The 25,258-nt window shown below is 36.2% G+C and overlaps 1 long non-coding RNA gene across 4 annotated transcripts in view; it reads right to left on the reverse strand.

Moving 5' to 3' along the window:
• LOC123543853 (uncharacterized) overlaps window positions 1-24,836 on the reverse strand; it is a 36,377-nt gene extending 11,541 nt beyond the window's left edge. Inside the window, exons 1-8 of one of the 4 annotated variants that reach the window (XR_008368804.1) lie at window positions 23,361-24,836; window positions 22,436-22,581; window positions 22,112-22,228; window positions 21,560-21,683; window positions 19,191-19,824; window positions 17,713-18,110; window positions 11,740-11,882; window positions 7,879-7,997 (exon numbers count right to left, since the gene is read on the reverse strand). This is a non-coding gene — a long non-coding RNA (uncharacterized LOC123543853). The remainder of the gene's footprint in view (window positions 1-7,878; window positions 7,998-11,739; window positions 11,883-17,712; window positions 18,111-19,190; window positions 19,825-21,559; window positions 21,684-22,111; window positions 22,229-22,435; window positions 22,582-23,360) is intronic. The other 3 variants (XR_008368801.1, XR_008368803.1, XR_008368802.1) reach the window with 3 other exon arrangements.
• Window positions 24,837-25,258: the final 422 nt, after the last annotated feature.

The following is a 25,258-nucleotide window of genomic DNA, read 5'->3' on the forward strand; positions in this document are numbered from 1 at the left end:
CATGTTTTTTAATGCAAAAGAATTATCTGAAGGAATTTGGGAAATGGTAACGTAAGGAATATTGCTTTGAAATAATTTTCAAATCAAGCCAGATGTTTCAAAGCTGAAGATTTTCAAAGTTTTCTATACATCAATACTGGGAAAACTAACCTACCCCCGCAGCCCTACCCCACATTTTTTTAATGCAAAACTGCTGTGTAATTACTTTAAAACCGGACAAGCAATTTCTGACAAGATCTTCCAAAGTTTTCCATATAACTAAACTAAGAACATTAGCCTGGACCTATGTGTTTATTTTTTTTGTTTTGTTTTTTGTATAGGTCACCCAAGGAACATTTCTGGGATAGTATTTCAAAATGTCTTCTGGGAAGAATATTATAATGTTTCTCCATTTAGTTGCCATCGCAACAAGAATTCTGCTATGATAGTCTTGAAATCTGAAATAAGAGATATAGAGGAATTGCATTGAGACTTTAACCTAAAATTCAAGGTAAAAGGTGGGGGGTGGGAATAATTCATGAAATATTGGTACCAGAGTTCTGGACTTTAATTCAAATGATGTGGTGATAAGGTGGAACAACGACATACAGTTTGAATCAAATCCATTCAGTAATGCCTGAGACAGAGTGAAATGGCATCAGAACTCCAGATAAGATGCGTATTTGCGTATATACTTTTTGAAATTTACGAAAAACGCAATTAAAATCAAACCTACGCGTACTGATATGCATTGAAAAAAACAGGATACATACTGTAAGTGTCTTAATATTAGCGGAGTACTCATGGTTCATACAGGACTTGGCAAAAAAAATTCAAGGACTTTTCAAGGACTTTTTATGGATTTTCAAGGACTATTTTAATCGCTTTAAATCTTAAATTACAAAACCATTTAGGCTCTTCATAAGGCATTATGACAGAAGAAAAGTTACAGAACAGTTTTATTTTCCATAAGCTACAACAGCATATCTTAACCTTTATGAGATCTTCAATGGGATTACCTTTTATGAGCTATATTTGCCTGTATACATACTTAGTACATGTTTGTTATAAGTCTTTCAAGCTCTCAAGACTAGTTTTCAATTTGTCCTCAAGGGACTTTACTTCTTGTTTTCGTGTGTGATTTCAACGCACTTTCTCCCATAGTTCCGACATCAATGAGTTTATCACATACACTTATGCTTGTCTGACTTAAACTCCTTTAACCACGATGAATAATCATCCTGTGTAAGCCATTTATTGGCGAAACTACATTTATTTTTTGGGCCACTCATTGTTGTTGTTGATAAGTCACGCTACAATGACCTTGCGCATAATATTTTAACGTTGTGAAAATCGCTATTCCGTATCTAACTTCCGTACCGAAACGGTGTTCAACTAGCGTTCCCTCCGTGGGTGTGCATGTATTTTTATTTTACACCGTTTTTTCGCTCGTTTTGACTTATTTATTATTTATTTTTGTATTTTTCCCCTACAATACGATTGCACCCCCATTTTTAGCAAAATTTAAGGACTTTTCTACCTTTTTTTTCAAAATTCAAGTACTTTTTCAGGGGATTTTTGGAAGAAAAAAAATCAAGGACTTTTCAAGGACTTAGGATCAAATTCAAGGACTTTCAAGGACCTGTGCGAACCATGGTACTAATTTTCGTGCTATTCACAGGATCAGGCATGCGCTAGTTCATGTCTAGCACTGATATTAGACTGAAATGATAGGCTTTCCTTAAAAAAGTGATATTTGTAGTATTGAATACTGTAATTGCAATGAAACAGAGAACAGTGGAATATCTATTTATTGTGTAAATATGACAATAACTGTATTCCTAACTAATATTCTGCAGAAAGCTTTAAATAGTATAATTTAACCTGTTTGAATGTTAGTATAAAAATAACTCCTTATGTAAATTAAGTTGCTTTTTTTCTTCTTGTCCGTAAACATGGTATACAACACCTACGGAATAGTTACAAGTGTCAACATAACATTTTACTGCTTTGAAAACCAGGTGTAAATTTGAAAACAAACAATAATCGCCATTCTGCACTGTATACATGTACAAATTCACAGTATACAGATTAACACTAATCTAAACAAATGTAGATTTTATGCCATACTGTAGACCTATGCATGTTTATTTGCATGCCTGGTCGTTTTCATTACGAAGAGCATTCAGCCACCAATTGGCTATTTTAGCGCCGGTGATACTGCGCAAATACAAGTATGCACTAAAAAGTCAAACTACAGTCGAGACTGCCTTAACGACCCCTGAATTTAGCGACTCCCTGTCATATGCGACCCTATTTTAAGCTCCGGACGCAATTTACTATAAAAAGAGTCTGAATTTAGCAACCCCCTGCCTTACGCGACAAGCGACTGTGAAATCAGGCTCCCGAATCGATATTTAGACCGTTTTCAGCGACTTTGAGACGCCCCCTTGCAAGATTTTACACGACAGAGTTACCGTTCTTTATCTCGCGTGAAGTTGTTTGAGACGAGAACTTATTTGTTTACAAAAAATGGCCGATGAAAAGCATAAAAAAGAACTGTTTTGACATTAGAACAACGTGTTAAGGCACTTGGATTGTTCGATTAGGGAAAACCAGCGTATAAAGTCGCTGAAGAATTCGGAGTCGGTGCATAAATTAACTTTATTCCTGGTGAAACAAAAATATGGCGGTATTTAACAGGAAACGACGTAGTAAACACAGATTAAAGATGCAGTCAGTAATCGAATAAATGACAATGAATAATTAGTACACAAAAATATAAATGTCATAAACCTCAGTGTGTAAGTAGTTCAAATGGAACATTTATATTTTACTGCTCCCCTTTATTTTCTTGCCAGATCATGAGCTTAAATTTGTTTTATCAACATCATACGAATGATGCAAATTATTTGAAATTTATATTTTATCAATATGCAATTAAAGAAATAGTATTTAATCATTTTCCACTCCTATCTTAAAAGAGGCCAATATATAAGTATCCGATATTCATATATTTTAATTGGAAAAATATATGAAACCAGCGTCATCCTGTTAAGTGAGACTGTTTTAAGAGACTCCCTGTCATATGTGACCTTTTTCGCTGCTTCCCAAAGTCGGTCTCTTAAAACAGTCTCGACTGTACTCAATTTAAGGCATTTGCCCTAAAATTTAGCCGCGCTAATATAAGTACACTTACAGTAGTTTACTCGATTTAAGTGTGTAATCCAATACAGAACCTCCTTTTTGAAGAGTATTCAATTCCTACCATAAACCTACTTTTACTGCAGTTCTTAGGGGTGCGTAGGTTCAAGCCCTACTGGGACACAATTTTTTTTCCCCTTATTTACTAGTAAGTTTTTACTTCTTTCAAGACTTATTATTGATTTTTTGTATAAAAATGGAAAAAGATGAATCTTATAAGTAATTTCTTGGTGTTCAAAGTGAATATACTACTTAAACAGAAGGGGTAGAGTTACACATCTTTAAAAATATTGAGTTACACGCGGTGAAAGTTCTCTATTTTGCTTTCACTCTTAGATTATATATTGTGGAAGAAATTTAGGTAGGTTTTACATCTTCCCTAAGGTTATTTTTAAATGGAGTAAGTAAAATCCAAAACAGAAACGCAGCATTCGACCTTATTTTTTCAATGTTGAAGTATGAATTCTGTCTCATTAAATCCGTTTACTTGAGACACCATGGAAAAAATTACATTGAATTTTTTATTTTGTGTTTTATAATTGTTTACCAATAGTTTTATGTTTCTTCTATTGAAATTAATGGTAAAATGAGTTCTCTGCAAACGTTTTGGATAGTGGCTATCACTTTGAAATTTGTCTCTACTTGAGCTTGAGGAGATACCATAAGTTATTCAAAATTTATAAAAAAAAACTGCACGGTAAAAGTTGTTTAAAATTTGCAAAATAGTGCAACACATGGTTACCTTTCAGAATATACCAAGCAAATGCCATTATGTAAATATTACTATTAGTGACCTAATACCTTAAACTGGGAACTTCAAAATTTCAAAGAACTACTTCCTAGGACACAACGACCCGGAAGTACTTCAATACCGGGGTGACACCTAAATCTACTTTGAATTAAGCCAAATCTTTTACGCATTCTGGTAAATTAGGGTATTGAGAGAAATACTCAACAAGGCATTCTCACCGCAAACTAAATTCTGTACAAACATGGGGCTTACTTTGTGGACAAATTGGCTCGGAAACCGGTATTTCAAGTGAAAATATACAAATTAGGAAAATTGTCATATCTTGAAAAAATTTTGATGGATTTTTATGAAATAAAGTTTGGTGTCACCGGCTGGTCTCGTAAAATCTTTTATATAACAGTATGCCTTATTTTTTCTGTAAACTGGTATATATCAAATAAGAAATTACAAAAAAAAGATATTTTCATTAAAAAAATACAGTTTGCTAGCTGAAATAAAAATAAATTGATATTTTAAAGATTTAAAGGACAAAATTCCATGACAAAGACCAATTAGGATTACTGCAACTAATATCTGAAAGTAAAACACACCCGTATACCACACAATTTACTAACAAGAGCTCGTCGAACACAAAATGACCCCCTCCCCACCATGATGCATTCAGTAATTGCACAAGGAACAGAAATTATATGCTCACTGTAAACAAAAGTTCTACCATTCTGGTTTAATCTGACCTTGACCTTTAACCTATTAACCTAACAAGAGATTACAGAGTGATCTTGGCACCATCCACTGAGCCATTTTTGAATGTTCCAAATTTCAAGACCAGCTCAAGGTCAAAATCAATGTCAAATTTCATTTCGGTACAAAACAATGTGTATGTGGTCCAAATTTGAAAGCTGTGGCTTAAGAAATGTGAAAGCAGGTCACTAGATCAATTTCAAGGTCAAAGTTCATTTCGGTAGACAGAAATATGCATGTGCTTCAAATTTGAAGGCTGTAGCTTGAGAAATAGGTAACAGGTAAAAATCAATGTCAAATTTCAATTCAGAATACAAAAATATGCAAGCAGTCCAAATTTGAAGCCTGTAGCTTGAGAAATGTGAAAGTAGGTCACCATGTCAATCTCAAGATCAAAGTTCATTCCGGTACACAAAACTATGCATGTGGTTCAAATTTGAAGGCTGTAGCTTGAGAAATGTGAAAGTAGGTCACTAGCTCAAAATCAAGGTCAAATTTTATTTCGGAACACAAAACTATGCAAGTGGTCCAAATTTGAAGCCTGTACCTTCAGAAATGTGAAAGTAGGTCACTAGGTCAATCTCAAGATAAAAGTTCATTTCAGTACACAAAACTATGCTTGTGGTTCAAATTTGAAGGCTGTAGCTTGAGAAATGTGAAAGTAGGCCACTAGGTCAAAATCAAGGTCAAATTTTATTTCGGAACACAAAACTATGCATGTGGTCCAAATTTGAAGCCTGTACCTTCAATAATGTGAAAGTAGGTCACTAGGTCAATAACAAGGTCAAAGTTTTTTTCGGTACACAAACCTATGCATGTGGTCCGAATTTGAAGGCTGTAGCTACATAAATGTGAAAGTAGGTCACTAGGTCAAGATCAAGGTCAACTCATGTCAAGGTTCATCTTGCCACTCAAAACTATACATGTGGTCCAAATTTGAATGATGCAATTTATGGACATGAAGGTTCTAAGGTTTTTCCTATATAAGTCTATATGAACCATATGAGCCCTGGGGCGGGACCATATTTGACCCTAGACATGGTTCATACAGAATATCAGAGACAAAATTCAAGTACTTTTCAAGGACTTTTTACAATTTTTCAAGCACTATTTTTTTTCAAAACCACGACCTAATCTGAAAAACTTTTAATATGTAATGCAAAAATAAAACAACCATCACTTGTCACACCTTTGAAAATGACGAAATTCGATTATTAGATTGATGTAATTCACTATTTTGCTGAGGTTTATCACTATTCTTGTGAGTTTTTAGCGCACTCCTACTAATGATACCTCAAAATTTTGTCACACGACGTACAAATACACTTCGTTCTGTCTGCTCTAAAGGGCTTCAGCCACTGTTTATATTGGTCTTTTGTCTCCCGCTTACTTGAGTAAACGTGTTTATTTTTCTTACTCATTTTAATTCACTGGAAACACTCGCAAATAGCTTAATATTGCGAGTTATTATTCCCCGTACTTTTTTAAACGGAAACGGAAACATGCAAACGGTGATATAGTAGAAATAGCACTCTGTAAATATCGATAAAGTGTGGCCGTAGACCACTATAATAGCATACGAGTGACTCGATCCTGCAATTTCACGAATTTATTTTCATTTTCTACGATTTATTTTAAGCCTTAAATTCTTTTTGCAAAGCAAAGTTACGGAAAGAATATTTTCAAGGAGTGAAAGGTCAAATTCAAGGAGTTTTTTTCAAAATTCAAGTACTTTTCCAGGTTTTTTAGGGGTTTTGTCATTTTCAAGGAGTTTTCAAGGACTACCATCGAATTCAAGGACTTTTCAAGGCCTGTGTGAACCCTGCTAGAGGGATAATTTGAACAAACTTGGTAGAGAACCACTAAATGATGCTACATTACAAAATATCAAAGCCATAGTCTTTGCGGTTTGGACAAGAAGATTTTCAAACTTTTTTCCAATATAAGTCTAGGTAAACCATGTGACCCCCAGGGCGGAGCCATATTTGACCCTAGGGGGATATTTTTAACAATCTTAGTAGAGGACCACTAGATGTTGTCATATACAAAATATCAATAGCCCTAGGCCCTTTGGTTTTGGACAAGAGGTTTTTCAAAGTTTTTTCCAATATAAGTCTATATAAATCTTGTGAACCCCGGGCAGGGGCCATATTTGACCCCAGGGAAATAATCTGAACAATCTTGGTAGAGGACCACTAGATTTTGCTACATACCAAATATCAAAGCCCTAGGCCCTATGGTTTGGACAAGAAGATCAGAAACCGTTTTAACTGTTCCTGGCCAATGTGACCTTGACCTTTGACCTAATGACCTCAAAATCAATAGGGGTCATCTGCTGGTCATGGCTAACCTAACTATCAATTTTCCTGACACTAGGCCCAAGTGTTTTAGAGTTATTGCCTGGAAACCATTTTACTGTTCCTGGTCACTGTGACCTTGACCTTTGACATACTGACCTCAAAATCAATAGGGGTCATCTGCTGGTGATGATCAACCTCCCTATCAACTTTCATGACACTAGGCCTAAGCGTTCTTGAGTTATCATCCGGAAATCGTTTTACTGTGCAGGGTCACTGTGACCTTGACCTTTAACATACTGACCTCAAAATCAATTGGGGTCATCTGCTGGTCATTACCAACCTCCCTATCAACTTTCATGATCCTAGGCTCAAGTGTTCTTGAGTTATCATCCGGAAACCGTTTTACTATTCAGGGTCACTGTGACCTTGACCTTTGACATACAGACTTCAAAATCAATAGGGGTCATCTGCTGGTGATGATCAACCTCCCTATCAAGTTTCATGATCCAAGGCCCAAGCGTTCTTGAGTTATCATCCGGAAACGGATTGGTCTACATTCCGACCGACCGACATCTGCAAAACAATATACCCCTCCTTCTTCGAAGGGGGGCATAATAATATCAATTAAGGTCAAACGTGATTATCTAAGACTTATCACCTCTTAATGATGCATTTCAAATAGACTTTCTGATAGCTAGATTAGCATATATAGTCCTTGAAAAAAAAACCTGAATGTGTTAATAATGGCACAAAAAAGACTTCTACATGTAGTTACAATACTGCCAGACTTCAAGCAGACAGCATCAAAATCTTTCATCAACTGTATAGAATTCAACATGGCAAAGGGAAAACTTAAGCGCCGTGCGGCTGGCGGACATTTCAAGCCAGGAAATAAGAACTTACCTGCTTACCTTCTTCCTTCTAAGGCTGCAACCAATCCTGGATGTAGTTCAACTGTAAATGAAGACCAGGTGGATAGGGGCTTCCCAAAGAAACCCGAGCTTTGACCACGACAGCCGGATCTGAAAATGGAATGTGAACCATTAGGGAACAGGGTTGTGAATCTGGACCAACTAATTTACCTTATGAACAAAGTGTATCAGCAACATAGTTCTGGAAAGTGTAAACAGTTAAATATTTCACTGCACAAGGAAAAGAAATATAGACTAGGCTCAAAATTGCAGTTCAAGTGTAATTCCTGCCATTTCCCTTCAGATAAAATGGAAACAAATAATAGACGCCGGGACGGCAAAGGAGCAGCAATTAACATGTTACTTGCGTCTGCCCTCCAGGATACTGCCATCGAAATAGAAGAAGTGAACTTGATCCTAACTTCGATGGACATACCACCACCAAGTAGAAGTAACATGCAAACATTACTGAATGTTGCCAGCCTCAACACTGTCAAGCTGAATGAGGAGGACATGGCAGCAAAAAAGGCAGCTAGTCATTCAGCATAATCTGGAACAAGGACATCAGATCCCTCAACTTCTAGATCCGTCCTTTGATGGCCGCTACAATGCAATAAGAATGGTGTCCTCTTACAAACCTGGACAGGCAGCTTCACAAGCCTATGGAGTTGCAATTGAAAACCATACAAGCAAATTCGATGAATTGGTATCCCCCGCCGAAAGGGTTTGTGGTGAGGAATGGCAAAAAAATATATCCGGCAAAAAGTTAAGGATGTTAATAAGAAGCAAATAATTTCATTAGTCAAAATCAATTTAACAGAAAACAAAATGTTTAATTAAAGAGTACATAATAAATGTATGATACTTTGATCCTGACTAAAGAATTTATTTTGAATGGGATATGCTTACTGTAATAAGCTTAGCTTTTAAAATTAATGCAGTTAATTGAAATATGAGCTTTAAGTTTAACTGGAACGAAATATTGTCTTTGAGTGGTTTGGCACCAGGTGTTGTTGTTTAACATGTACATTTGAACTTAAAAAAACAGATGTCCTTATGAGAACACTGGTAAGATATCTTGAACATGACTGAGGGCAAGGCTTGTGCAGTCACAACTTAACATGTTGAAGGTTTGAACATTTAAAAAAAATAAATAAAAGGAATGGAAATATATATATGTATATATATTTATTTTTTAAGGGTGTGTGGGTGCGGGGGAACAGGAGAGGAAACAAAATTTCACATGTTGATTATAAATATTGATGGAAAATTAAAAATGAAAAACAAGAGGGTCATGATGACCCTGGATCGCTCACCAGAGTAATATGAGCTACATGTTTCTAATGTCAAACTGATGATTTTTAGAAATTTTTTGGAAAATTTTCCGATGTACAATCAAGTAACCCCTGGGGCGGGGCCAATTTTACCCCGGGGGTCATGATTTGAACAAAGTTTGTAGAAGTCTACTAGGAAATGTTACATATCAAATATCTAAGATCTAGGCCTTCTGGTTTATTTTTAGCAAATTTATGAAGATTTCCCTATGTACAATCAAGTAACCCCTGGGGCTGGGTCAAGATTTGAACCAATTTTGTAGAGGTCCACTAGGCAATGCTACATGTCAAATATCTCAGTTCTAGGCCTTCTGGTTTATTTTTAGAAAATTTTGAAGATTTTTCTATGTACAATCAAGTAACCCCATGGGGCGGGGTCAATTTGACCCCGGGGTCATGATTTGAACAAATTTTGTAGAAGTCTACTAGGCAATGCTACATGTCAAATATCTAAGACCTAGGCCTTCCAGTTTATTTTTAGAAAATTTTTGAAGATTTTCCTATGTAAAATCAAGTGACCCCTGGAGCGGGGTCAATTTTGACCCAGGGGTCATGATTTGAACAAATTTTGTAGAGGTCCACTAGGCAATGCTACATGTGAAATATCTAAGCTCTAGGCCTTCTGGTTTATTTTAAGAAAATTTTTAATGATTTTCCTAAGTAAAATCAAGTGACCCCTGGGGCGGGGTCATGATTTGAACAAATTTTGTAGAGGTCCACTAGGCTATGCTACATGTGAAATATCTAAGCTGTAGGCCTTCTGGTTTATTTTTATAAAATTTGAAGATTTTTCTATGTACAATGAAGTAACCCCATGGGGCTGGGTCATTTTGACCCTGGGGGTCATGATTTGAACAAATTTTGTAGAACTCTATTAGGCAATGCTGCATGTCAAATACCTAAGATCTAGGCCTTCTGGTTTATTTTTAGAAAATTTTTGAAGATTTTCCTATGTAAAATCAAGTGACCCCTGAAGTGGGTCAATTTTGACCCCGGGGGGTCATGATTTGAACAAATTTTGTAGAGGTCCACTAGGCAATGCTACATGTGAAATATCTAAGCTCTAGGCCCTCTGGTTAATTTTTAGAAAATTTTTGAAGATTTTTCTATGTAAAATCAAGTGACCCCTGGGGCAGGGTCAATTTTGACCCTGGGGTCATGATTTGAACAAATTTTGTAGAGGTCTACTAGGCAATGCTACATGTGAAATATCTAAGCTCTAGGCCTTCTGGTTTATTTTTAGAAATTTTTTGAAGATTTTCCTATGTAAAATCAAGTGACCCATGGGGCAGGGTCAATTTTGACCCCGGGGTCATGATTTGAACAACTTTAGTAGAGGTCCACTAGGCAATGCTACAAGTCATATATCTAAGCTCTAGGGCTTCTGGTTTTTGAGAAGAAGATTTTTAAAGATTTTCCTATGTAAAATCAAGTGACCCCTGGGTGGGGTCAATTTTGACCCCGGAGTCACCCTGGGTGACCAAGGCAAGTGGGCGACCAGGTGTGGATGCGCAACTTTACATGTTTATAATAAATGTTCACAGAAAAGAATGAAAGAAATTTAATGAAATTCTGCCAAATGGCAAGTTTGTTATGTACAAATATGTGGATTTTTAGACAATTAAAGGGCAATAACTCTGCAGTTACAAAAGAAATCCATACGAAATTGTGTGTGCACAACCACATTATAGTGCTCTAAATTCTGTTAAAGTTTCATAGTTATAGGTCAAAAATATCAAAAGTTATGATGCAGAAATTGCCATATTTATAGTACCCTATATAGTTAACACTAGAAACTTCTAAGGGCCATAACTCTGGTGTTACTTGGGCAATCTGACTGAAACTTCACGGGCCACAAGAACTCATAGTGGTGAACATGTATATGAAGTTTTAAATAAATATTCCCAACCATTTCCTAGATATGGCTCCGGAAGGACGGACGGACGGAAAGACGGACGGACGGACGGACAACGCCAAAACTATATCCCTCCGACTTCCGTCGGGGGATAACAAGCTACAAGTACATAGTGGGACTAGCTGTATAAAGTAAGCTTTGCTGGACAGGGGCTTATCTGAAGAACAAGGGGATCGACATAACTTGTCCTGGTGGCCATGCTGAATGCACAGCAACAATACCATACATGGAGCCTCATTCTGAATGAAAAATGGCATACGGCATTGCTGAGCAGTTGTCAAATGAGGACCTACTTATCCACACACTGACAACTGATGGAGACACGGCAGCCCATCTGGGAATGAATGACTTCTATGATAAGCCAGGCTATATGCCTGGAGTGTCAACAGCCAGGCAGATCCACATCATCTTTGAAGCATGCAAGTAAGATAAGCCCGGACTTCCAACTTGAGCCAGACAGTATTCCAAGGCAAAAAACTGACAGGCAGTGCCAGACAACAAGCCATTTCAGCTCTGGGTAAATACATCAAGGCTACATGTAGCGCAATCATAGAGAAACTTCGTACCAATGGAAATGGACTGACAGAAGAAGTAAATCACTTACCGGCAATAAGAGCAACTACTATACAGTGCTACGCTGGAAACAGCAGCTTCTGTTCACACGACTCAATAGTTTGCTCTGGTCTAGGGAGTGTTGGTGACTGGTGGTACCATTCTAAGTTTCTACCAACGCATGGAATTCATCACCTGCAATTGAGCAAAAATGACCGTGAGCTGTTGTCAGCAATTCCTGAGGTAAGACTCAGTGAGTGTGCAATTATGAGTGTGACAAGCAACACTTCAACACAGAAGTGTGAGGGGTTAAAACAGGGCAGTACTATCTACTATCCCGAAAGACATTAACCTGTCCAGAAACTTTACTGGTAGTCTGGCATCAAAAACACTTCAGCTGAACAATTCATTGTAAGCTTCTCTGGAAAAAAAGTCAAAAGCATTACTGGATTGACTCTTTCACCACGAGCAAAAAGGTATCTCAAAACATCTTGAAAGAGGTCACAGAGACATAAATATCATCAAACAACAGCCAAGTTCAAGACCCGCAGAAAAAATAATCAAGCAAAGCTGGAATATGCTTATCATAAAGCCCGCAGTTCAGGCCAGTATCTGGACGGGTACGTGAAAGGACAACTTAATGAGGCACCGTCAGCAAACAGTGTTTCTAAAACTTAATGTCTTAGAAACGTAGCGATTGTTCACCTACTAGAAAAAGGACAAGAGCAGTCACAGGAGACAGCGCGCTCGACTATTTCGATGCTGGATAGTGAAACTGGGCACATCTGAGGAAACTAGAGCTGTCACTGGAGAGTTTAATTACTCCAATGATGGATGAAGATAATGCACAATAGCTTGAGTCTGTGTCAAAAATATCAAGTAATAAGACAGGTAAATATAAAGTGTATCCAAACATTATATAACTATAATTCTAAACAAAAAGGGGGCATAATTCATAAAATATTGATGCAGGAGTTATGTACCTTGTGTCATATGATGAGGATGATGATTTGAAACAAGTACTTCAAGTATGAATCAAATCCATTCAGTAATAACTGAGATATAGTGAAAATATATTAAAATTAACCTTAAATTCTAAGTAAAAGGGGGAATAATTCATGAAACATTAGTGCTAGAGTTATGAACCTTGTGACAATATGATGTGGGTGATGATGTTGAACAACTAATTCAAGTATGAATAAAATACATTCAGTAATAACAGAGATAGAGTGAAAGTGCATCAAAACTTTAACCTTAAATTCTAAGTAAAAAAGGGAAATAATTCATTAAAAATTTGTGCCAGAATTATGCAACTTGTGTCATATAATGTGGGTGATGATGTTGAACTATTATTTTAAGTTTGAATCAAATCCATTCAGTAATAACAGAGATAGGGTGAAAGTGCATCAAAACTTTAACCTGAAAATCTAAGTGAAAAGGGGGGATAAATCATGAAATATTTGTGCAAGAGTTATTACCCTTATGTCAGATGATGTGGGTGATGATGAGGAATAACTATTTTAAGTTTGAATCAAATCCATCAAGTAATTACTGAGATATGATGAAAAAAGAGAAAGTGTAAAAAAACTTTAACCAAGGTGGGGACGCGGAAAGACGCCGACACCGGGTCCAGTAGGATAGCTCTCCTTATACTTCGTATAGTCAAGCTAAAAAGAAACAAGAGGGCCAAGATGGCCCTAGGTCGCTCACCTAAGAAACACTCCATAACAGTGTAAAACTTGTTTGACCTAGTGATTTCATGGAAACAAATATTCTGACCAATTTTCATTAAGATTGGACCAAAAAATTGGTCTCTTGCGATAAAACAAGCATTATCTTAGATATGACCTAGTTTTTGACCCTAGATGACCCATGTTCAAACTCGACCTAGATTTTATCAAGGCAATCATTCTGACCAAAATTCATGAAGATCAACTGAAAAATACAGCCTCTATCACATACAGAAGTTTTTTCTTTGATTTGACCAAGTGACCTAGTTTTTGACCTCAGATGACCTATATTCAAATGTGACCTAGATTTCATTAAGGCAATCAACCTGACCAAATTTCATAAAAATCAATTGAAAAAAAACAGTCTCTATCGCATACACAAGATTCTTCTTTAATTTGACCTAGTGACCTAGTTTTTGACCTCAGATAACCCATATTCAAAATCGACCTAGATTTCATCAAGGCAATCACTCTGACCAAATTTCATGAAGATCAATTGAAAAATACATCCTCTATTGCATACACAATGTTTTTCTTCGATTTGACCTAGTGACCTAGTTTTTGACCCCAGATGACCCATTTTCGAATTCGGCCTAGATTTTATCAAGGTAATCATTCTGGCTAAATTTCATGAAGATCAGTTGAAAAATACAGCTTCTATTGCATACACAAGGTTTTTCTTTGATTTGACCTAGTGACCTAGTTTTTGACCCCAGATGACCCATTTTCGAATTTGGTCTAAATTTCATCAAGATAATCATTCTGACCAAAATTCATGAAGATCAATTGAAAAATACAGCCTCCATCGCATACACAGGGTTTTTACGTGATATGACCTAGTGACCTAGTTTGTGACCCCAGATGACCCATTTTCGAACTCGGCCTAGATTTCATCAAGGTAATCATTCTGACCAAAATTCATGAAGATCAATTGAAAAATACCGCCTCTATCGCATACACAAGGTTTTTCTTTGATTTGATCTAGTGACCTAGTTTTTGATCCGAGATGACCCATTTTCGAACTCGGCCTAGATTTCATCAAGGCAATCATTCTGACCAAAATTCATGAAGATCAATTGAAAAATACAGCCTCTATCGCATACACAAGGTTTTTCTTTGATTTGACCTAGTGACCTAGTTTTTGACCCGAGATGACCCATTTTCGAACTCAGCCTAGATTTCATCAAGGTTATCATTCTGACCAATATTCATGAAGAAGAATTGAAAAATACAGCCTCTATCGCATACACAAGGTTTTTCTTTGATTTGACCTAGTGACCTAGTTTTTGACCCGAGATGACCCATTTTCGAACTCGGCCTAGATTTCATCAAGGTTATCATTCTGACCAATATTCATGAAGATTAATTGAAAAATACCGCCTCTATCGCATACACAAGGTTTTTCTTTGATTTGACCTAGTGACCTAGTTTTTGATCCGAGATGACCCATTTTCGAACTTGGCCTAGATTTCATCAAAGTTATCATTCTGACCAATATTCATGAAGATTAAATGAAAAATACAGCCTCTATCGCATACACAAGGTTTTTCTTTGATTTGACCTAGTGACCTAGTTTTTGATCCGAGATGACCCATTTTCGAACTCGGCCTAGATTTCATCAAGGTTATCATTCTGACTAATATTCATGAAGATTAATTGAAAAATACAGCCTCTATTGCATACACAAGCTAAATGTTGACAGACGACGGACGACAGACGACAGACGACGGACGACAGACGCCGGACATCGAGCGATCAGAAAAACTCACCTGAGCATTGCTCAGGTGAGCTAAAAAGAGAAAGAGCACCGTCACATTCATGGCAGAATGTCTGATGATGGCCTGATTCCGGCCCAAATGGAAAGAGCTCTTGAACATATACTGAAACTAAAATAATACATAAACAACAACAACAACCAAAACAACAGGCATAACTTATATCCATCTTAAATTCATTGTTATACAGACATTTCCCTGTAAATTAAAGAAACAAGAGGACCATGACGGTCCTGAATCGCTCACCTGTCCCCATATGACTCAGTTTTGAAATGAGTATGACGTCGTTTTTTCTATTATTTGACATAGTGACCTAGTTTTTGAGCTCATGTGACCCAGTTTTGAACCTGACCTTGATATCATCAAGATGAACATTCAGACCAACTTTCATACAGATTCCATGAAAAATATGGCCTCTGGAGAGGTCACAAGGTTTTTTTTTATTATTTGACCTACTGACCTAGTTATTGATGGCACGTGACCCAGTTTCGAACCTGACCTAGATATCATCAAGGTGAACATTCTGACCAATTTTCATCAAAAGTATGGCCTCTAGCAGGTCACAAGGTTTTTCTATTTTTAGACCTACTGACCTAGTTTTTGACCGCAGTTGACCCAGTTTCGAACTTGACCTAGATATCATCAAGATGAACATTCAGACCAACTTTCATAAAGATCCCATGAAAAATATGGCCTCTAGAGAGGTCACAAGGTTTTTTATTATTTGACCTACTGACCTAGTTTTTAACGGCACTTGACCCATTTTCGAACTTGACCTAGATATCATCAAGATGAACATTCTGACCAATTTTTATGAAGATCCATTCACAAGTATGGCCTCTAGAGAGGTCACAAGGTTTTTTTTATTTTTAGACCTACTGACCTAGTTTTTGATGGCACGTGACCCAGTTTCGACTTGACCTAGATATTATCAAGATAAACATTCAGATTAACTTTCATACAGATCCCATGAAAAATATGGCCTCTAGAGAGGTCACAAGGTTTTTCTATTATTTGACCTACTGACCTAGTTTTTAAAGGCACGTGACCCAGTTTCGAACTTGACCTAGATATCATCAAGATGAACATTCTGACCAATTTTCATGAAGATCTTGTGAAAAATATGGCCTCTAGAGAGGTCACAATGTTTTTCTATTTTTAGACCTACTGACCTAGTTTTTAACTGCACGTGACCCAGTTTCAAACTTGACCTAGATATCATCAAGATGAACATCCAGACCAACTTTCATACAGATCCCATGAAAAATATGGCCTCTAGAGAGGTCACAAGGTTTTTCTATTATTTGACCTACTGACCTAGTTTTTGGTGGCACGTGACCATGTTTCAAACTTGACCTAGATATCATCAAGGTGAACATTCTGACCAATTTTCATGAAGATCTTGTGAAAAATATGGCCTCTAGAGAGGTCACAAGGTTTTTCTATTTTTAGACCTACTGACCTAGTTTTTGATGGCACGTGACCCAATTTCGAGCTTGACCTAGATATCATCAAGGTAAACATTCTGACTAATTTTAATGAAGATCTTGTGAAAAATATGGCCTCTAGAGAGGTCACAAAGTTTTTCTATTTTTAGACCTACTGACCTAGTTTTTGATGGCACGTGACCCAGTTTCGAACTTGACCTAGATATCATCAAGGTGAACATTCTGACCAATTTTCATAAAGACCCCATGAAAAATGTGACCTCTAGAGTGGTCACAAGCAAAAGTTTACGCACGCATGAACGGACGCACGGACGGACGACGGACGCTGCGTGATCACAAAAGCTCACCTTGTCACTTTGTGACAGGTGAGCTAAAAATAACAGAAAAATAAAACTATGGTAAATGTGTTGATAAATGCACTAGACAGTCTGCTAAGCGGTGCCCTGCCACACCAAAATGCCGATAACACCTAGAATGAGAAAAACAATTTTTCCTTAAATTATTTGTACTGTTTCCCTAAAAAACAAGGTGTTCAACATTTATGCACAGTTTATTATTGCAAAAATGTGATGCCTGTTGACTGGCTGAAATATCAAAATCTCTATAAATTATATGAACCATTAATGCAACACAGTGACTGGTTCGTGTTCTATAACCGGCAGACAGTGGGTCTCTTGGACCTCTGTAACGAAACTGGCCGTAGCCAAATTTGTTAATACAACCGGTCCAAAATATACATTCTCCATTTTCATGCAAGACACTGTTGATCTGCAGTTTGTTGCGGCAATGTTCCAGAACGTCATCCATCCTAAAAAAAAACTGTTCGAAAAAGCAATACACAAAAATAGTGTTTTTTTTTTAAATAAACAAATTAATTTTTTTTTTTTTTTAAATTATTAAAAATCTGTATGATTTTCTTTTATATAGCCCAGTTAATAGTCTTTTTCTTGTTCAGAGTCTTTGCGCTATTGCAGACGACTGAATAATCAAGGGGAGATGACTGTTACTTAATTTAAATGAAAAATTAACTATTCAATTTTTAAAAATTCAATAAAATTAAAATTTCATAAACCTTGATAAAATCCTTTTAGCCACTGGTTTCTATTGTTATCAGCTACTAGTGTGTGAAGTTCCACTGCTGTAAACCCTTTGGTTGCTGAGATATTCAAAAGTAACTATTTCCCATATAGGTGTCGGCCCAGTACAATTTCTTTGTCTTTGCTGTATAGTAAAACAAGCACCTTCTGACATGGATTGTGACTTTCACAACAAAATTGCAGCATTGACAGCTCTGTATTTGTAAAGAACAACCCTGTTCCAGTCAATATAGCTTAGAAAATCACTATCATCAACGATGAATTTTTTTGCTACACATCAAAGTTTTAAGTCCATGTTCATATTTCCAATAAACATCTGTCATGTCTACCAGTCTGGAGTAGTTTTTTAATCTATCCGCACAGGAATATAGTCCTGAAAAACACAGACAAAACAACTGTTAAAGACATCAGAAATGGCACAAAATGTACACAGTGTCAGTAAATACATTTAGAATTTAACATGTCGAAGTAGGGATGGCTTTAAACTAAGAACTTCAAAATTTCAAAGAACTACTTCCTAGGATACAATGACCCGGAAGTACTTCAATACCGGGGTGACCCCATAAAGTAACTGAAATTAAGATGTAGTATAAGATGTAATGTATGCAGTTAACAAAATGTTAAAACTATTTGAATGAAGGCTCAAGAATATCCAGGAAAACAGCATTGGCCGACAAAGGCACATCAGCGGAGCACATGAATTTCAGAAAATGATACAAACAGTTATTATTATTACCCTGTAATGATTTCAAATACTTAAAAATCATTTAGAAAATCTAAAATACGCTTTTGAAAAAATATCTAGGAATAAAATACCCTTTTGAAAAAAAAAAACTAGGGGATAAAATACCCTTAAATCTTATCTGGAGCTCTGAGAGCATCAAAACTTTAAATCTGAAATTCTAAATAAAAAGGGGGATAACTCATGAAACATTGTGGCAAGTGTTATGGCCCTTGTGTAACATGATATAAGTGATGATGTTGAATAACTATTTTAAGTCTGAATCAAATCCATTTAGTAATACCTGAGATAGAGTGAAAGTGCATCAAAAATCTAACCTGAAATTCTAAGTAAAAGGGGGCATAATTCAGGAAATATTGGTACCAGAGTTATGGACCTTGTGTCATATGATATGGTTGATTAGGTAGAATAATATTTTAAATTTGAATCAAATCTATTTAGTAATATCTGAGAAAGAGTGAAAGCGCATCAAAACATTCTAAGTAAAAGGGGGATTATTCATTAAATATTGGTGTGAGAGTTAGAGTTATGGCCCTTGTGATTTGAGTTGTGATGAGCAATAACCATTTAAAAATTGAAATAAATCCATCAAGTAATTATAGTGATAAAAAGAAAGTGCATCAAAACTTTAACCAAAGTGCATACACAGGACACCGATGCCGGGTCGAGCAGGACAGCTCTCTACACTTTGTATAGTCGACTAAAACTTACCAAAAATCTTTTGCAATCTGTCTTAGTAACTGTGAAAACTCTGCCAAATTATTTGAGAATCTCGCATCTATTGCGAATTTGTTGACTGGACAGACAGGTAAAAGTCTGACGACTGGTACACACATCACTTTCCTACAGGCCTGTAGAAATAATATTATACGGTATGGTAGTGGTTAATTGGTATGAAAATATAATGCTGCATTTACTGTAATTATGGAAGCATCCATCAATTCTTAAAATACCAGTGTAGTCATACTCAATCCAAAACTAGAAACCTGATAAGATTCTGTAAGTGAAAATTTCTATGAAAGCAAGGGCATTTCAGTATGTATTTTTTTAATTAAGTTAGCTCCCTTCAATTGTAAAATCTGTTTTATAGAAGATTGGACATTTGTTGCTGCTTTTTAAAGTATTGGTATCTGTTCAGCTCTTATGTAACTCTAAATGCTGTTTTTAAGTGGTAAATTATTCTTAACAAAAATTATCTGGCTACTTCTTAGCTAGTTCTATGACTGCCATGAAATCCAAATTTCCACCATGGTTCCCTCATACACCAGATAGAACAAAGACCTGCATCTCTTCTTCAATTCTGAACTAACTGTCTGTAGCCATTCTGCTTTACTGTTACTTCACACTACAAAACAAGAGACATTTTCAGAGTGTTTAGAAAGAAATATATTATGAGAAGCAATTTTACAATTTAATGATAATCATCTAAAACTCCTAACTTGTAACTTGAAACTATAAAAGGTTTCCTTTTATGAAATTTCATGCAATGATATTCGTAAGTGAATCTATGTCAAGGGGCCTCCGTGGCTGAGTGGTTAAGGTTGCTCACCTTAAATCACTTGCCCCTCATCGATGTGGGTTCGAGCCTCACTCGGGGCATTGAATTCTTCATGACAAGAAGCCATCCAGCTGGCTTATGGAAGGTCAGTGGTTCTACCCAGGTGCCTGCTCATGATGACATAATGCACGAAGGGGCACTTGGGATCTTCCTCCACCATCAAAGCTAGAAAGTCTCCATATGACCTAAACTTGTGTCGGTGCAACGTTAAACCCAACCCAAAAAAAAACAAACAAATAAAAAGAATTTATGTCAGTAAGTAAAAGGTTTAGACTAAACAAGAAAAAACAATACCTAAAATAACTGCCGTTCAAAATTTATGTCAGTAAGTAAAAGGGTTAGACTAAACAAGAAAAAACAATACCTAAAATAACTGCCGTTCAAAATTTATGTCAGTAAGTAAAAGGTTTAGACTAAACAAGAAAAAACAATACCTAAAATAACTGCCGTTCAAAATTTATGTCAGTAAGTAAAAGGTTTAGACTAAACAAGAAAACACAATACCTAAAATAACTGCCGTTCAAAATTTATGTCAGTAAGTAAAAGGTTTATTCTAAACAAGAAAAAACAATACCTAAAATAACTGCCGTTCAAAATTTATGTCACTTTAGATTTTCCTTAATTTCCCCTGTTATTTTGCGTTATCTGAATAATTACAAAATCAATGCATGTAATGCAAATTTGTTGAAAAGAAAGGAAAAATGAATATATTTACAGATACTCTTAAATTATTTTTACCCTGCTAAATTTTTATAATGCACTTGTCTATCTTTCAATTTGGACAGTACAAGTACCATTAACTGTTAAATGGGATGTTTACTAAAAAGATACTGACTGAATGGCAAACAGAGCAGATCTTAATCAGACTGCAAGGATGGTGTAGGCTGATCATGATCTACACTAATTACTAAGACAGAACCAACCATTAATTATACAATCTTTATGAAAAAACTTCACGGTAAAAGTTTTTAAAAATTAGCAACACAATGCAAAGCACGGTCAACTGTAAGAATATACCAAGCAAATGATAATAGAGATGTTTACCAAAAAGATACTGACTGAATGGCGAACAGAGCAGATCTTGATCAGACTGCAAGGACAGCTTATGCTGATCATGATTTGCAGTGGTTGCTAAGGAAGAATAAATTGTGTCCAGCATTGTAAGGGTAGAGGGACCAATGATAGAAAGAGGAAGAACAGAACAGAAAATATCTGGTACGAATCAAATCTCGGCCATCAAATATTTTAAACAGGCTGCTGGTGTAGTATATATCATTACACCTGAACAGAAACCTAAAACCTTGATTTCTTTCTTAACTGTTTTAGTAAAAATTTCTGTGAAAACAAACCCTGTAATTTACCAAAATAGAATTAAGCAAGGGCATTTGTGTGTATGTGGGGTTTTTTTTCAAATTTGAGTTACCTCCCTTCAACTGTAAAGTTAAAAAAAATCTGGCTTAAGAAGTGCAATTGGATTTACAGGAAAATAATTCTAAATAAGATTTATGGTGTGTTTACTTACCAAATCATTTCATGTCTGCGACCCACAATGTTTCCCATATACACCATGCTGAACTGAGACATGCATCTCTTCAATTTCTAAATTTCATGGTCTGTAGCTATTCTGCTTTTCTGTAACTTCACACCTACAAAATAGTAGAATTTTTTGAAAACGTTTTGTAAATCCATCAAAGTTCTAAAGATGCACATTCAAACAGCACAAATTTAATGAAAATCATCTACTGCAGTTGGACAGACTGCCAGACATTCCATCAGCAAACTTGTAAAAGATAATAAGCACTATACCTAACATTATATACTTGAATTTCAAAGTTACCTTCAATAAATGTAAAGTTGTATGATAATGGTAAAATTATTCAAGTTGATTTAAAACAGTCTTCATGCATCAGAGAACATGAAGGTTTGTAGTATGTGGAAAGGAGTCTGAAAACAAACTATGTGTAATATCAAGAGGTGCGGCAAAAGTTAGTTCCCTTGGTCCGAAGCTTTATTCACATAGGCTGCTTGCCAGTAACCTCTTATGGTTGCATGGAAACATGTATCAATGATCTACCTTATCGATTCAAATCTGCACCATAGTTCCATCAATCACCATATAGAACAATGACCTGTATCTCTTCAGTTCTTAAGTTAATGGTCTCCAGCCATTCTGTGCTACTGTTACTTCACACTACAAAAAGAAATATAAAGTGCACAGACATATTAGATGCACATATATCACAATAAAATCAAGCTGGAGAATTTTAGCTATATAGCTGTAATTTGGTAAAAAAGTGCCAAATAAATAGATCCTATTTTTTTCCATTTTTGGCACTACTGAATATAACAGAGAACCAAATGGACATTATTTCACTTTTCATAAAATAAGACACTTCACCTTTATATTTGCATGTTTTCTTGAAAACGAAAGTAGGGTATTTATTCTGTAGACTGCTTTCTGGAATGCTGCAATTCGATGGTCCCTGACTTCAGATGACTTGCACTCACTGCATACCATTCAACACCACCTTTTCTTTTCATTTTCTTAAAGCAAATGTATGAATATGAATACGTTGTGATAAATAGATCTCCGACGGAATGAATATCTAGAAACTGTATCAAAATTGATCTGAAGTAACTCAATTTTATATGAAACAAGGATTGTAATGTAATACCTAGGTTTATAATCGGATAATTAAGATTTAAACTATACATTTCAGAAGTCAGACAAAACTTGTCAACTCTACAGTAGCTTCAGGGTGTAAAACATCTGTGAATTAATTACTAAGTTTACGGAAGTTGAAAAAAACGTGTCTGCAATGTTTTCCTGTATTATCCTATATATACTCAATATATTCTGTGGTCGAGGGGGGCTTCCCAGGTGACGGGCAAAGGTTATGGTCCTCCCACTCCCGCTAAAACTCAATTATCATTGTTAAAAGCAAGGCTGAAGTACATTTATAATAAGAAATGTTGTCAATAGTGCAGAACTGTTTCAAAAGGCTAATTGAATATTGATTATATCTGTGAAATTAGACCAAACATTTTTAACTTACTGTGCATTGCTCTTTGTAGTATATAAAAATGTTAGAACTGTCATAATCATGTTGTGTTTTAAGATAAACTTCAGGTGCACAAGTGTTACGTTACAGAATCAACTTCTTTTATTGGTATATAACCTTTTAGTGTTCTTTTTCTGAAACTGAGTTACCTCCCTTTCACTGTAAAATTTGTTTTATTTTTAGAAGAAAATTCAGCTTTTCTATAACTCAGATTGCAGCTGAATTAGAGGAAAATGGCTCTAAATGTAAATATCTTCTTACTTGTCACATGCTTTCTGTCCACTATGTTTCCCACACACACCATGTTGAACAATTTAGCGCTGTATCTCTTCATTTCTCTTCAAGGTCTGTAGGTATTCTGCATTACTGTCACTTCTCACATTGCACTGCAAAAGATTTGTTTGTTTTTTGTTTTAGGTTTAATGCTATTTTTCAACAATATTTCAGTTGTGTTCCGGCCAGCAGAAATTTAACCTTTCCTGTGAGTGTTCCTGGATTCTGTATCAGTACAAACTTGTTCTCTGCAACTAGCAATTCCGCATATGAAACAGAGGTTGAATAAAAATAATGTCACAGAGAACATGTGCCAAACACGTGGCCCTAACTCACGGATGTGCAGGCTGATCTTGGTCTGCACTGTTCGCTATGCTATCAATAAATTTTCAGTGAACACCCCTTTGAATTATAAATGTTACTGCCCAGATTGAATGACAGACCAGTCCATTTTAGAAATTTAGCAGGGTAAAGGTTTATTGTTCACACAGTCTACAAAATATGTTACAGTCAATATTGACTTAACTGATCGGTATTCCTTGACCAACAGACTATATGCACTGGTCACAAAGGCAGAATCACTTGCCGACACTGGTAACAGCAGGCTAAAGGTTAAACAAGAGCTCATCAAACACGAAATGCCCCCCTTGATGCATTCAGTAATTGTACAAGGAACAGAAATTATTTGCTCACTGTAAACAAAAATTCTACTGTTCTGGTTAAATGTGACATTGACCTTTGTCCTATTGACCTCAAGTTATCTTCCAGAAACCGTTTAACTGTTCCTGGCCAATCTGACCTTGAACTTTAACCAAATGACCTCAAAATTAATAGGGGCCATCTGCTGGTCATGATAAATCTCCTATCAATTTTCCTGATCCCTGGCCCAAGAGTTCTTGAGTTATCGCCCGGAAACCATTTTACTGTTCCTGGTCACTGTGACCTACTGACCTCAAAATCAACAGGGGTCATCTGCTGGTCATGACCAACCTCCTTATCAACTTTCATGCAATCTTGAGTTATCATCTGGAAACCGTTTAACTGTTCCGGGTCACTGTGACCTTGAACTTTGACATGCTGACCTCAAAATCAATAGGGGTCATCTGCTGGTCATGACCAACCTCCCTATCAACTTTCATGAATCTAGGCCGAAGCGTTCTTGAGTTATCATCCGGAAACCCTTTAATTGTTCAGGGTCATTGTGACCTTGACCTCTGACATACAGATCTCAAAATCAATAGGGGTCATCTGCAGGTGATGACCAACCTTCCTATCAACTTTCATGATCCTAGGCCCCAGCGTTCTTTAGTTATAATCCGGAAACGGATTGGTCTACTTACAAGTTTGGTTAAAATCAAATCATAAATGAAGTTGCTATTGTGCAGACAAGGTCAAAATAGCTAATTTTGGCCCTTTCAGGGGCCATTACTCTGGAACCCATTAAGGGATCTGGCCGGTTCAATAAAGGAACTGAGATCTTACGGCAACACAAGTTTTGTGCAAGTTTGATTAAATTCAAATCATAAACGAAGTTGCTATTGTGCAGACAAGGTCAAAATTGCTAATTCTGGCCCTTTCAGGGGCCATAACTCTGGAACCCATAATGGAATCTGGCCAGTTCAAGAAAGGAACCAAGATCTTATGGTGATACAAGTTGTGTGCTAGTTTGGTAAAACTCAAATCATAAATGAAGCTGCTATTGTGCAGACAAGGTCAAAATTACAAATTCTGGTCCTTTCAGGGGCCATTTCTCTGGAACCCATAATGGGATCTGGCCAGTTCAAGAAAGGAACCATGATCTTATGGTAATACAAGTTGTGTGCAAGTTTGGTTAAAATATAACAACAAAAGAAACCAATATTGTGCATACAAGAAATAGTTGACGG

The sequence above is a fragment of the Mercenaria mercenaria genome, unplaced genomic scaffold, assembly GCF_021730395.1.
Source record: "Mercenaria mercenaria strain notata unplaced genomic scaffold, MADL_Memer_1 contig_1132, whole genome shotgun sequence".
Taxonomy (NCBI): domain Eukaryota; kingdom Metazoa; phylum Mollusca; class Bivalvia; order Venerida; family Veneridae; genus Mercenaria; species Mercenaria mercenaria.